This window comes from Euprymna scolopes, chromosome 8 (assembly GCF_053919585.1).
Source record: "Euprymna scolopes isolate OS-2025 chromosome 8, ASM5391958v1, whole genome shotgun sequence".
Classification (NCBI taxonomy): Eukaryota; Metazoa; Mollusca; class Cephalopoda; order Sepiida; family Sepiolidae; genus Euprymna; species Euprymna scolopes.
The window spans coordinates 22,798,749-22,813,014 of NC_136489.1; the positions used below are offsets into that span (position 1 = coordinate 22,798,749).

At 35.0% G+C, this 14,266-nt stretch overlaps 1 protein-coding gene and 1 pseudogene across 1 annotated transcript in view; one reads left to right on the top strand and one right to left on the bottom strand.

The window, feature by feature from the left end:
• The window catches only part of LOC145283509 (conopressin/conophysin-like), a 280,923-nt gene that overhangs the window by 121,052 nt on the left and 145,605 nt on the right, over nt 1-14,266 (top strand). The gene's annotated exons all lie outside the window — the stretch shown is intronic.
• LOC145284300 (U2 spliceosomal RNA) lies at nt 11,596-11,721 on the bottom strand (annotated as a pseudogene).

Consider the following 14,266-nt stretch of genomic DNA (forward strand, 5'->3'; position numbering starts at 1 on the left):
GAGATCTTTGGAGCGACAGAGATAAAGGTCTCGGTAGAGGAATCCAGCCACCCAACTTCTCTCTCCCCCTCGCTGGTCGCCAGAGAGCTCAATTTGCAACAATAGAATTCAGAGGACCTAGGAAGAGACCAGCCAGAACACCTTAACGATAATTACAACGATCCGCGACTCCGACCGAGTATTTCAACAACAAGAAGCTCATTCACAAATCTAATTGCTTGCTTCCATTTAATCTTCAATTGTACATACGTCTGTAGATAATAATTTATGAATTTCCTAAATACATTATATATCAACCAACCTCCGGAGTTTGTTTACTGATGTGCTGTTGTTCCATGTAACTTTATTTCTTTTACTTGCCACTTGTGACCCCGTTCCCGTCAACGAACACCCAGTCAACAGGACGACCAACTAGACGATCAAGAAGAACAGGCCTTGAGGACCGTGCAACCGAGAAGAGTCCTCCAACGCCTTGACGAGGACTCACTGGGTGACGCGACGTACCAACGGTTGACAGACCTGGTTGCCCAGTCGACATAATTAATTGCCCGGTGACTAGGATAGTCATAATTGGGCATCGACCAAGGTTAAGATCATAACTGTACCGACCAGGTTGCAGATCATAACTGGGCCGCGATCAGAGGTTTAAGGTCGTGTAAGGTCACGTGTAAGGTCACATATAGAACCGTTGGCCTCTTTTCGGTTTTGATAAGTTGATTTGGTCAACGGAAAGCTTGTTTATTTTCTAGAAAAATCTGTTCCTTTCGCGTTGTTCAGTCCGACTTTTGTGGTTTTAGTTCAACTTCTGGTTTTTAAACTGTTGTAAATTAGCAAATTTGTCGCTTTATGGATAATTCGAGAGAGAGAGAGATAGAGAGAGGGAGAGAGAGAGAGGGAGAGGGAGAGAGAGTAGGACCATTGTTCTCCAAATTTCGAAGGAAATCGACAGAATATGGAATTCTGGTATTCTACACGAACTCCACGCTTGTGAAATTAGAGATAAATTCTTGACATTATTAGCAAATCTCTCGACGGAGGCAACCTTTCTAGGGCAATTGCTCTTGACATATCTAAGGGCTTTAATAGGGTATGGCATGAAGGTTTACTTCACAAGATCTCTAGCTATGGTATAGATGGAAATGTCTTCTCAATTATTAAATAATTTCTTTCTGACAGGTTCATAAGAGTAGTAGTTGATGGGCAAAAATCAGAAGCTCACAGTATTAATGCTGTCCCTCAGGGGTCCATCCTGGGCCCAACTCTTTTCCTGATCTACATTAATGATCTTCCAAATCACATCCTTACATCATTTGTAGACATTTATGCTGATGAAATACCATCTATGATAGCACATCTAAGTCAGTAAACGACCAAGTTCTCCCCGATTCTCTCTCCTCTAATCTTGAGCACGTGATACAATGGGGAAAGGAGTGGCTGGTTACTTTTAATGAATCTAAAACCAAGCTTCTCTTTTTACATCATCAACGCTCTGATCCACATCTGGCATCAATTGAAATGAATGGCTCTCTTCTTCAGGAGGCCTCAAGTTTTGACAAGCTTCTGGGCTTGACCTTTACTCCTGATCTTAAATGGAACAGTTGCCAAGGCCGCTGGAAAAATGGTGGGATCCATCTATCGATCCAGTAGCTATCTCACTGCTGATGCAATTCTCTATCTATATAAGAGCCAGGTACGTCCAAGGATGGAGTACTGTTGCAACATCTGGGCAGGAGCTGCTAGTAAGGACTTGTCCTGCCTTGATAGAATTCAAAATAGACTTCGCAGTCTCGTAGGAGATATCCTTTTCTCTTCCCTGCAACCTCTATCTCACAGAAGAGATGTTGCGAGTTTGTCTGCTGTATCGTTATTTTCATGGAAAGTGTTCGACTGAACTTCAGTCTATGCCCCCCCACTCGCCAAACTTTCACAAGAAACACTCATCTAGCTGAAAACACTATCAATAATTCCTCCCACTCGTTATCTGTGCCTAAACCTAAACGTAGATTCCATGAACAAAGCTTCTTTCTTAGAACTGCACGCCTGTGGAATTGTCTTCCGTTTTCCTGCTTTCCAGCTGGCTACAATATGGTTGTCTTCAAGTCTAACGTAAACAAGTTCTTGATGAGCTGTCCCACTTGTTAACAAATTTACCGAATTTACATTACTAACGATTACTATATTGTCCAATATCTATTATACACTCTTATACCCTTATTCTCGAATAGCCTCTTGGCCTTGATAAGTGGTGATGCCTGTGTAAAAAAGTCTTTTTCGAAGGAAGCTTGCGAGTAATTCTAGATAATTTCTCCTCTTTTCCAATCAATGATGATATTTATTAGTACTGCATCTCAAGGTCAACATTGTTCTTATTATTCACGATATCGGAACAAGATGAGAGGATAAATAATATTTAGAAACAACGATCACTACATTGTGATTACAATCATTATTTTATTTTATATATCGCGAAAACAGCACAAGTATGACAACAATACATTTTTACTTAATTCCTTTAACTCGTACCATAACGACCTGTTACTTTGGTGAGATGCACAAAGCATCGAGCACAAAGCCTGCCTATCACTCATGTTTGCAAAGAGATCGAAATCGAGTTTTTTTTTTTTAAGTGCTGAACAAAAGAAAGTTATTCGTGACACATAAATATTAGCGGCGGTTATAATAACTATGCTTAAACTAAGAGCGGAAACTTGTCATATAGTGATTACTAAACTTGTGCGTGTGAGCTTCAGCTGATTCCAGATTTTCACAAGTCCATTTCCTACACCGCTCTCTTTTCTGGTGTTGTTCTTCATCCATCTCCATGAGATCAGTAAAAAATACGGCCAATCTAGAAGTTGAACTAACTTAGATTGATGATTAGAATACAAAATTAGAATTAGATTGACGATTAGGATAAAAAACGGCTTGCTTGATTCGATCTTGTTAGGATTCAGCTCGTCTCTTTCAATCGTAGGCGTGCCTACCTTTTTAAGAAGTTTTGTTTTTATGGTTTTGAGAAGAAATTGATTCTGAAACTTCCCCATCTTTATTTCAGATCAAATCTTTCTTGAAATTCAGACATTAGATCCATTACTCTTTCTGCTTCTCGTAAAGTCGTTTTTCTGTATCGCCACAAACACATTCTCACACCGGATGCTGTTCTATATCTCTACATATCTACTAGTATACCTGTATGAAATATTGCTGCCATATTTTGGATAGTAAAACTCTGTACAATTATTTTGGGGGTGGGGGCTGATAAGGTCATACAAACTTACCGGTAATTTGATTGGTCTATCCTCTGCACCTCTCTATCTCAAAGACATGATGTTGCTAGTCTTAACGATTTCCATAAATACTATGACTCCACATGGTCTTCAGAATTACTTTTAACTTCTCAGATTTCTTTGTTCCAGATGGTTTATCTCGTTGGTCCATTAATCTCAATAAATTCGCTTTTTTGATACCTACTGTAATACAACTTTCAATTCCAGTAGCATCTTGTGGAACTCCCTCTCCTGCTGATAGTTTTCCTCCTAAATATAAGCTTAATCTCTTCAAGACTACACATAATAGTCATCCACTGTCTTTGCGATAATCATCTTTCGTTCTTGTTAGGTTTTAAATCACTTGATGCTTTGTCTGTAGCGATTTTCATAAAATTTAATAGCAAATTACTATTACTTAAAATCAATAATCGAAATATAAATGATAATATTTACTAGCAATAATAGAAGTATTAAAAACAATCTACAGATGGCAATATATATATATATATAAATATATATATATATATATATATATGTATGTATGTGTGTGTGTGTGTGCGTGTGTGTGTCTATATATACGTTTAAGCTATTCATAAGTTATAAGCAGTGAATTTAACGAGGTAATTAAAAGTGCGCAATAAAAAAATGCAAGTTATACTTTTATAAATATAAACAAATTTACATGGTCGGCACATTGGACATGCTAATATTTCGGACAAATCATTGGTTAAAACCAAATGTCCTCATCAGGCGACTTAATAAATAATAAGAAACCAGTTCTCAAAACCTAGGACTGATTTCTTCTGTGGAAAGTTACAATTTATTAAGTTTCCTGACAGGAACTTTGTTTTTAACCGAATATATATATATATATATATATATATATATATATATATATATATATATATATACTTCTTATTTATAGGTTGATCTCACTGGTAGATAAAATGATCGTCTTCACTCAGCGTAACGCAATAAAATTATGTAGAGAACGTTATTTTCAGATTGGCGTTAGTGTAATCCAATTTATATCCAAACCAAATACAATAAAGATAAGGCTATAATTTCTTTCATTGCAAACTTGTGATATAGTTTACCAACTTGTGATATAGTTTACCAACTTGTGATATAGTTTGTTACGACTAACAAGATTGATGATATCTAGACGACAAAACAGGAGACTGTAAATGACTATATATACACTTAAGGTGCTCGGATTTCACATTTAGACCTAATTTACACTGACAAATTTTTTTATTCTAATTAGCTAATTAATATATATATATATATATATATATATATATATATATATATATATATATATATATATATATATATTACCCAGCTTTTTTTCTGTCATATGAGTTCCCTTTTCGGAGTTTGGCATGCTGTGTCTGTACATTTGCACCAGTTCTCCCCGTTGGCTTCCAACTAGGTCGTCAACGCATCCGCTCATTAACGCGTTTCTCGCCAACTCATTTAAAGAGAATAAGTAAAAACGTAAAAAGAAAAAAATGACGGGTATGAGAAGGTAAAAACCATAACAACAAACGATGGTAGGAAAATGAAGGACTTAAAGAAATCGAAAAACTGAATAAGTTCGTAAAGATCTGACAAAATAAACAAACACATTGTCCAGAAGAAGAAATCAGTAAAACATACCGTTGATACCAAGGATTGGAGCGTATAAAGAAGAAAGAGGCGTGCTGTGTCGCCAGTGATTGCAAAAAAGAAAGTAAAGATCAACCCGAAAAGGAAATTAGGAAGAAAGTAACTTTTTTAGTTGAGAGTAACTTAAAGGGATATAATGGGTTCAAAACAGTGAGGAAGAGCACGTAATGTTTAGATAAAAAAAAGTATAAAATAGCAAATATTTAAACAACTTAACTGTTTAGAAAAAAATTAATATGATTTTCAGAATCAGTATCCCCAAATTAGTCTAAACAAGTTTAAAAATATTGGACACCAAGAAATGTGCTGGCCAGTTTAATTATAATTAAATGATAATAATAATTATTTTTTTTACCCACGGACACTAGTGTTTCATGCTTATGCAATAATCAGTGTAGGATAAAAATTTCTGCCGGACAAGAGATTCGGACCCAGCTATTTTTTGTACCGCATTTGCTAAACCTCTACTTCTGACCCACCAAACAATCACCAGGAGAATGAAGGGAATTAGGAAATAATAAACGCTCAATTCATGCTGGGACATTACACAATCTATACTGTTCTAATGGTAGGAAGTCGTGAACATTGCATAAACGCTAGTGACCGCCTATTCTCAAACACTGACCATTATTGAAGGGGCTTGATGATTATAATTAAATAATTATTCTTTTATAATTGCAGACACTAGTGTTTCATGCTTACGCAACCATTAATGGAGAATGATAATTCCTGTTTGTCGAGAGACTCGAACCCACCCACGAACGGAGAGAGAAGAAGAAGAAGAGAGAGAGAGAGAGATTACCCATTTGACAAAGTTTACGAAAATGAACGCTGAATACAAGAATACAAAACGAAAAACATGTTAGAGGCATCGACTTTATAAGAAGTGCAAGTAAAATCTTATGCAACAGTGATCTGCATACTAATTCTATTTGAATATCAACTGGGAAATCCGTTTTTTTTTCTTGAATCTAGATGAGAAATTAATCGTGTCCGTGTGTGCGCGCCATTACTGACGAAATCTCTCAAGTCTGGAGTTATTGCATTAGCGTGGAGAAAATCATTCGGGCACTTTTCGAATATTATTTAAGTATTTTTATAAACAAATAAAAACAACCTTAATCCGACTATTTGCGATTGAAAATTTATGAATAAAAAAATCAATAAACAGCGGACGGCTATTTATTGATTTAATCATTATGTTATTTCTTCACCTTTATCCTGTTTATTATTCAACCTGTCGGGTTCGACAGGTTTCATCTTTAAATCGCCAATGAGCAAACTCTTTTTTTCACGATTTCTAATCTGATGATCATTAAGTTAGTGTGCAATTATGCACCTTTCACAACTAATTCGCTTAAATTAGCAAACCTTGGGTTAGAATTTGACAGGAAATTGAGTGACCCGCGTGATCCCTAGTGATCACTCAGATCTTCACAATAATACAGATTTCGTTTATTTATATTTCCAACATGACTTTTACTAACACCAAAGGCAACTCATAGCGTCACATACGGCCAAAACTAGAGACGTTTTTCTATTGCAGTTTTGAAGAAGTGACCGAACTGAAAACCTGCGTGGAATATGGTTTAATTAAAAATTGTAATATAATAAGCAATGCGCTTAACAATTGATTCTCTTTCTCTCTCACCATTGTTCTGTCACAAGGCCATCATAATTGCAATGAGTAGTATTATCAACCATGACGTAACTTACGAATAGTAATAGAGTTGAATGAAACTTTTTTTCTAGCGTCAGACGGAGTTTCCACGAACTTCGTTTTTACGTAAGAGCTTCCAGTTGCCTCAGGATCACTTTCCCTCAGATTGCAACTTGGTCGAATTCGAAACTAGTGTCAGCAGATTTCTATAAGCAGACTTAACCCTTACCTAGGACTACACAAACCATCTCTCTCTTCAGAGTTACACCCGAGGATCTGCTTATTACAACTAGTCCTAACCCTAACACTAATCCAAACCATTATACCATCCGTAGCCTAAACTCTAACCCTAACTCAGAACATAATAAACAGCTTTAACTCCTCAAATTACTCTGAGGTCCTGGATATGACCTTCAACTATATTCGACACGCGCGTGTGTTGATTAATTATGTAAAATCTGACCCGATCTTTAAGGTGTTTACGAGTTAAAATTTGAAAAATACAAACAGAAAAAATAAAAGGTAATATAAATTTAAAATCCAATGAAAAGATGAAAAACATTTTAGGCAGAGTCGATTACATATTCGAATTTAGAATATGATATGTCTTCTATCTGTAGTGTAAGGTTTTCCGTCAAAGAGTTCTGACTATCTATGATGCTGACATTAATATATCTGCCCATATGTAGCAAAAATCGTTGTATGAATACGATTGTCAATTTCTCCTATTCTTTCGATTTTTACACCGAATATATATATATATATATATATATATATATATGTATATATATATATATATATATATATATATATATAATAGAAATAAGTTATTAAAAGCAAGTCTTTAACAAAGCAAAACTTATCAAGATAAGAAAAGCCTATAAGAGGAGCAAACAATTAATTACTATTTAGAATATAATCCTATTCCTTCATTCTCATTTCAGATCCAAATGCCATTAAGTCAGTGTTTTTCTATATTTGCTTTTGCGTAATTCTGGCATTCCTCTCTTCTAATAAGGAACATTTAGCTTCGAAATGCTATGGCCTAAAAAAGGGGTTTCTTTTTTTTTCCGTAGCTTTTCCTTATTTTTCTGATGATAAAATATAGTTATATGTAACTTTTATATTCCTCGTCTTTCATCTTATATATATATATATACATATATATATATATATATATATATATATATATATATATATACAATTGTGAATTAAAAATCAGTTTCAAAAGAAAAAACAAACAAAATCAACTCGATTGTACGATCGTTTCGGAAACGATGTTCATTTTATTGAAATTAACAATAACTAGCGACAATAATTGACAAAGGTTTTGTCTTGGAACATAATCTCCTCATCAGCAAAAAATAGGGAGAGGGAAGAAGTTTAAGACACCAAAATAAAACTAGCATTTTTGTCGTAAGTAAGGCGGATATTCCTTATTAATCTCCGTTAGAAAATTTGTTTTAAGTTCAGCAAATATATCTTTAGGCATGCTGCTATATCCTCTCTCTGAATTCGTACACTCGATTTGATTTTGTTTGTTTTTTCCTTTTGAAACTGATTTTTAATTCACAATTTATGATCTTTTTACTCTCCCCCCCTCTCTCTCTCCCTCTCTCTCTCTCTCTCTCTCTCTATATATATATATATATATATATATATATATATATATATATATATATATATATATCTATATATCCTGGCTTGAGATACTTGCTTGTTTAGCCGCACTGATGAGCTGTGAAACAGCGAAACAATATAGTATATATATATATATATATATATATATATATATATATATATATATATATATATATATAATAAAGAAGGATTTTGTAGTTTGCTTGAAACATTGTGCGAAGTTTGAGAGATTTTTGTTTGAGGATAATGCCGTATATGAAAACAATCTATGCAGTAAAATAAATAACAATATTGAAGGAACTTCAATAATTTTTAATTATACGCATTTATTTCCGAGCATAACTTGTCGCATAAGATGGTAGGTGTGTACATTTACGCAAAATTTCGAGAATATATCTATTCTGCAGCACCCACCACAACACATATCCCACGGAAATATCAAATAAATACGGTATGTAAACAAAGAACGACAACAATACACAATTTTCAATATCAGTTTCTTAAAATGACCACACTTCAGTGACAGAATAACACTAGCAACCCACAAAGCCATACACAAAGAAGAATTAGACGTCCAACTCACACACTCCGAACCTAAATTCATGCCAACTCTTATCCAGAAGTAGGAAATCTACAACAACGACCCCTGTACTTTTCAAACTGCCCATCAGCAACATAAAATTATGATACCGTAGTACTCAGTATACCAAATACAATATGCAATATGCAATATGCAAATACAATATGCAATATGCAATATGCAAATACAATATGCAATATGCACTGGATTTTACATCGGCAGTACTTTTACATGTACAGATACGCGTTAAAGATCACACCTCAACCAAACCGTCTTTGATCCATAAACACCCATCCATTAATAACATCTCCATTAGAGACATCCAAGTATATATACTAGTTATAGAAAGAAGCCAAAGAAATTTGAGACTCAAAGAAAAAGCGTCATTGTTAATAAGGAATTCAACACTAAAATTAACACTAGAGCAGAGCTATGTTACAGTTCCCTTATATAAGCGCTTGAACAACACTCTTAGCATACATCCTATACTCATAATAACTACAACATTTATGAGATAGTTCCAATATTTAATACACGCAGATAATTGCCGACGTCATACCTCTACCACAACTACGTTGCTACCGTCCCTGCAATGGTAAATACTGATTTTATATCATAGAATTATGATACAAATAAATCTGACAGTGGATCTTTTGCTATCAACAAGTATGGCTCTGTTCATTCCTATAAGGTCGTTATTCATAGGTATTATATAGCGTTAGATCCCCGAAGTTAAGCAACGTTGAGTCGGGTCAGTACCAGATGAGTGACCAATTTGGGAATTCCAGGCACTGTATGGATGAGGACGTCGACACCTCCCTGCATCTTCCATAACGGAGATATACATGTGGCAGGGGACCGCTTGTGAATTTCATACGCCCGTTGAACTTCCTGCTTCGGAGGAAGCCAATTAAACCCATATAGGGTTAGTGCCGTAATTTCCATTTTTTTTTCCATTAATTGCTCCCTGAGAACGAAACTGCTTATAAAATAAAATCTTTAAATACTCCCCAATATTGAAAATTTTAGCCGAAGCATAAACTTAAAGGTTGCCCTATTACTTATTACTCGTCGTAAACAAATACTAAGAAAGATTCTCCCGAAGTGGCTATATGTTCTCTGCTGAGACACAAACCTCATTCAAACAGATTATGTAAATTTCGACTTTACTGTTCATACAATTATTCTACAAGACAATTAGATAGTTGGTTTGTTATTGTCGGGTTTAGATATGGGTTGTTGAGTCTAAAGACGTCCACACTTCATGATTTCATTTTTTCTTTGAAAAAGGGATTAATTTTTATTGTAAATAGTCTGAATCGCTATTAACGGGAAATACCGATGAAGCTGCCCATGAATATTTTATAGGTGCACAAAACTCGTCCAACTATAACCATTGTCATTTTTTCTCTCTATCTCCCAAGACCATAATGTTTATGTATGTGTTATAAAAGGTCAGAAAAATATCGCTAACGTCAGTTTCAAATTAAAACAAATGAAAATCTATAGTTGTAACTTATCTCGAACTTTCTCCGCTTTTTGCACTTAAAGTTTTTTATATGGAAGTCACAACTTATCAAGGCCCGGAAGCCACTCGGGGATAAGGGTTATTGAGTGTACAGTAATCAATGGGATAGTATTGTAGTAATAGTTAGTATTGTGGATTTGACAAAGTGTCTTACTAAAGGGGCCGGTTCATAAGGAATTTGTTTATGTTGGACTTGAAATCGTCCAAGTTTTAGTCAGGTGGGAAACAGGCAAACGGAAGAGAGTTCCACAGGCGTGCAGTTCTAAGAAAGAAGCTTTGTTCATGGAATCTACGTTTTGTATTTGACACAGATAAGGAGTGGGGAAATTATTGACATTTTTTTCAGCTATACGGGTGTATATCGTGTAAGATTGGCGAGGGGGGACCAGTGATTAGAGCTCAGACGAGCACTTGCCATGGAAATAACGATGAAATAAAGACAGGCAAGGAACGGCTTTCTGTGGGATAGAGGTTGCAGGGAAGAGAAAAGGCCATCCCCAGTAAGTAACGAAGTCTATTTTGTACTCTGTCGATGCAGGATAGACTGTTTTTAGCAGCTTCTGTCCAGATGTGCCAGGTGTATTAACTCTTCATCTAAGATGTACGAAAACATGAGAAGCTACTGAAGAGATTCAGATTAATTATAGGCCCCCTGTTTTTAGATTTGAAATCGACGACAACAATATTGTTTTGATTTTCTGTAACACACACACACAAAAGAATATATATATATATATATATATATATATATATATATATATATATATATGAATGTTAAAATACACCCAGTCTTTTTTATTTGTTCACAGTATAGCTACATATGACGTAATAGAAGATGAAATATATATATATATATATATATATATATATATATATATATAGATTATTATATATTGTATATGTGCAAATGACATTCATGATGATGTCATATGTGATGATGGCACATATAGTGTCATAATAAACAAGGCCGATAGCCATTAGTCGCGTGCTCTCGTGTAATGAATGAATGCGCGAATGTAAGATTGACATGAAATTCTTAAAGATAAACTAAAATGACCGAAAAATGGGCTGAAATGACTTAAATATTTAAAAAGTAAATGACTTAGAATGCCTTTAATGAACTTAAGGATGAATTGAATGACTATAAGAATGACTTGAATGCTTAAAAAAATAACCGGAATCCATCAAAAACAACTTGAATGATCTGGAGAATGACTAGAATGGCGTTGAGACTGACTGGTTGTAAAGTGGGTGATCAGTTTACTTGAAATTAATACAGAAAAGCGATCCCCCACTTTATATCACAGTAAGTGCAGCATGTAGCAAGAACAGATACTACACTTTGATCTTGGCCAAAAGGCCTAAAAAGGGTATTTATTTGCAAATTTGCCTCCGAGCAAATTAGGCACAAAGCCGATTTTTAATGTGAGGAGTGAAGGGGAAGTGGGGACCAACTCTCCGAGTAGTAGGGGAGCTGGATAATGACCATTTGTATGAAGGGTTGCGCCTACATTGACCAAGGTCTGATATGTGGGTTACCCCCACATATGGTCTTTCTTACAGTATCTTCCGGAACAAATACTGCACTTTGATCCCGGCCCGAAGGCCAAGATATTTATTTGCTCCCCCACTGAGAAAATTAGGCACGAGGCCGATTTTTAATGTGAGGAGTGAAGGGGAAATAGGGACCAACTCCCCGGGGAGTAGGGGAGCTGGGTAGTGACAATTGGTATGAAGGGTTGCCCCTACATTGACCAAGGTCTTATCTGTGGGGTCGCCCCCACATAGGGTCTTTGCTTGCAATATCTGCCGGAAGAGATGGTATTTATTTGCTCCCCCACCGAGCAAATAAGGCACAAGGCCGATTTTTAATGTGAGGAGTGAAGGGGAAATGGGGACCAACTCCCCGGGGAGTAGGGGAGTTGGATAGTGACAATTGGTATGAAGGGTTGCCCCTACATTGACCAAGGTCTTATATGTGAGGTTGCCCACACATATGGTCTTTGCTTGCAGTATCTGCCGGAAGAGATACTACACTTTGATCTTCGCCAGAAGGCTAAGAAAAAAAAGCTAAGAACAACATCTATTAAGAACAAACCTTTGATCTTAACCAAAAGGCCAAGCACAAAAGTGTTACGGACAGACCGACCGACCGACCGAAGTGACTTATATAGTCGCTTGCCCGCGACTAAAGAGATGGGGGGGCGGTTAAATAAAGTAACACTTCTAGGGAAACGCCGGACAGATTATATATATATATATATATATATATATATATATATATATATATATATTAATTGTAATGATTCAGTGAATTTCAAAACACCCCTTTTGAAATGAAGTGTTTGAGTTTCATATCAAAGATTTTTATTATTCTAAGCAAGACAAAGAATACTTTTGAAATTTAATTTCCTGATTGTTAAATAAAATTATTCTGAAGTATATATATATATATATATATATATATATATATATATATATATATATATATATATATATATATATTTTTATTTCGGACTATTATTCTCATCTTTATTAGTTGTTGTTTTCATCTTTATTAGTTTTTTTTTCACGACGTTTCGGCCAACTATTCCTCAGGCCTTCGTCAGGTGGTGACCACAACGGATAGGAAATTCTGAAATTTCTGTAAAAGTCTGAGGAAGCTACAGACGGCCCCAAAAAAAACTTAACATAAAGATACGGTAATAAAAAATAAAACGCATATTTACTCTACAACAGTATTGAGCACATTCTTCAGTTTTTATTAATTACCATTTCTAATATATATATATATGTATATATATATGTATATATATACATATATATATGTATATATATATATATATATATATATGCTAGCAGTTCAGCTCGGCTTTGCTAGGGCCCTATGTACTGTTTATAACTTATGTGCATAAGTATATATATATTAAAAAGTTTGACTCATGTTCAGGAAACCCACATCAAAAATTTCATGTGTTTAGACACAAAATTTGCGGAGAAGCTTAGTAGAGTCTGCAAAGGTCAACTCTTAAACTTTGACCTTGTAGCAACAAAACTGATTAAAAGACTTTGTGCATGTCTGAATACCAGTTATGTAAAATTTCAAATGTTTGGACTCAAAATTGCCTGAATAGTTCACTAAAGACCGTAAAGGTCAAATATTTTTAACTTTGATCCCTTGGCAGCCAAACTTTCGGCCAAAAAACGATTAAAACGCTTGCCATGTCTTAATACATTTTATGTAAAATTCCAAATCACTAAAGCAAAAATTTGCCGAGTAATTTGCTAGAGACCGAAGAGGTCAATTTTTTTAAACTTTGACCCCAATTTTGACCCCTTAACATTTATTGTCTTGGGCTCAAATCAAATTAAAATGTTTGATCCATGTCCACGTAACCTACATCTAAAATTTCAAATGTTTAGACCCAAAATTGGCGAAGGAGTTTGGGAGAGTTTTCAAAGGTCAAATCCTGGAACTTTGACCCCTTGACAGCTAACTATCTAGTAAAGAATTGATTTAAAAGACTTTCCCAAATGTTAATACCCTTATGTTAAATATCGAGTCTGTAGACGTAAAAATTGATACAGTAATTTGGTAGGAAAGTGTACACACAAACACAGACACACACAGATAATTTCACTTTTTTATATATACTAGCAGTTCAGTCCAGCTTTGCTCAGGACCTATATACTATTCATAACTTTAACCTCTTGGAAGCCAAACTTTCGTCCGAAAACAAATTAAAAAGCTTGCTGCATGTCTGGATACCCTTTATATAAAATTTCAAATGTTTAGACCCAAAACTGGCTGGATAGTTTTCTAGAGATCGCAAAGGGAAAATCTCTTGAACTTTGACCCTAATAACCAAATTTTCGGCCAAAAACCGATTAAAAACTTGCGATATGTCTGAATACAC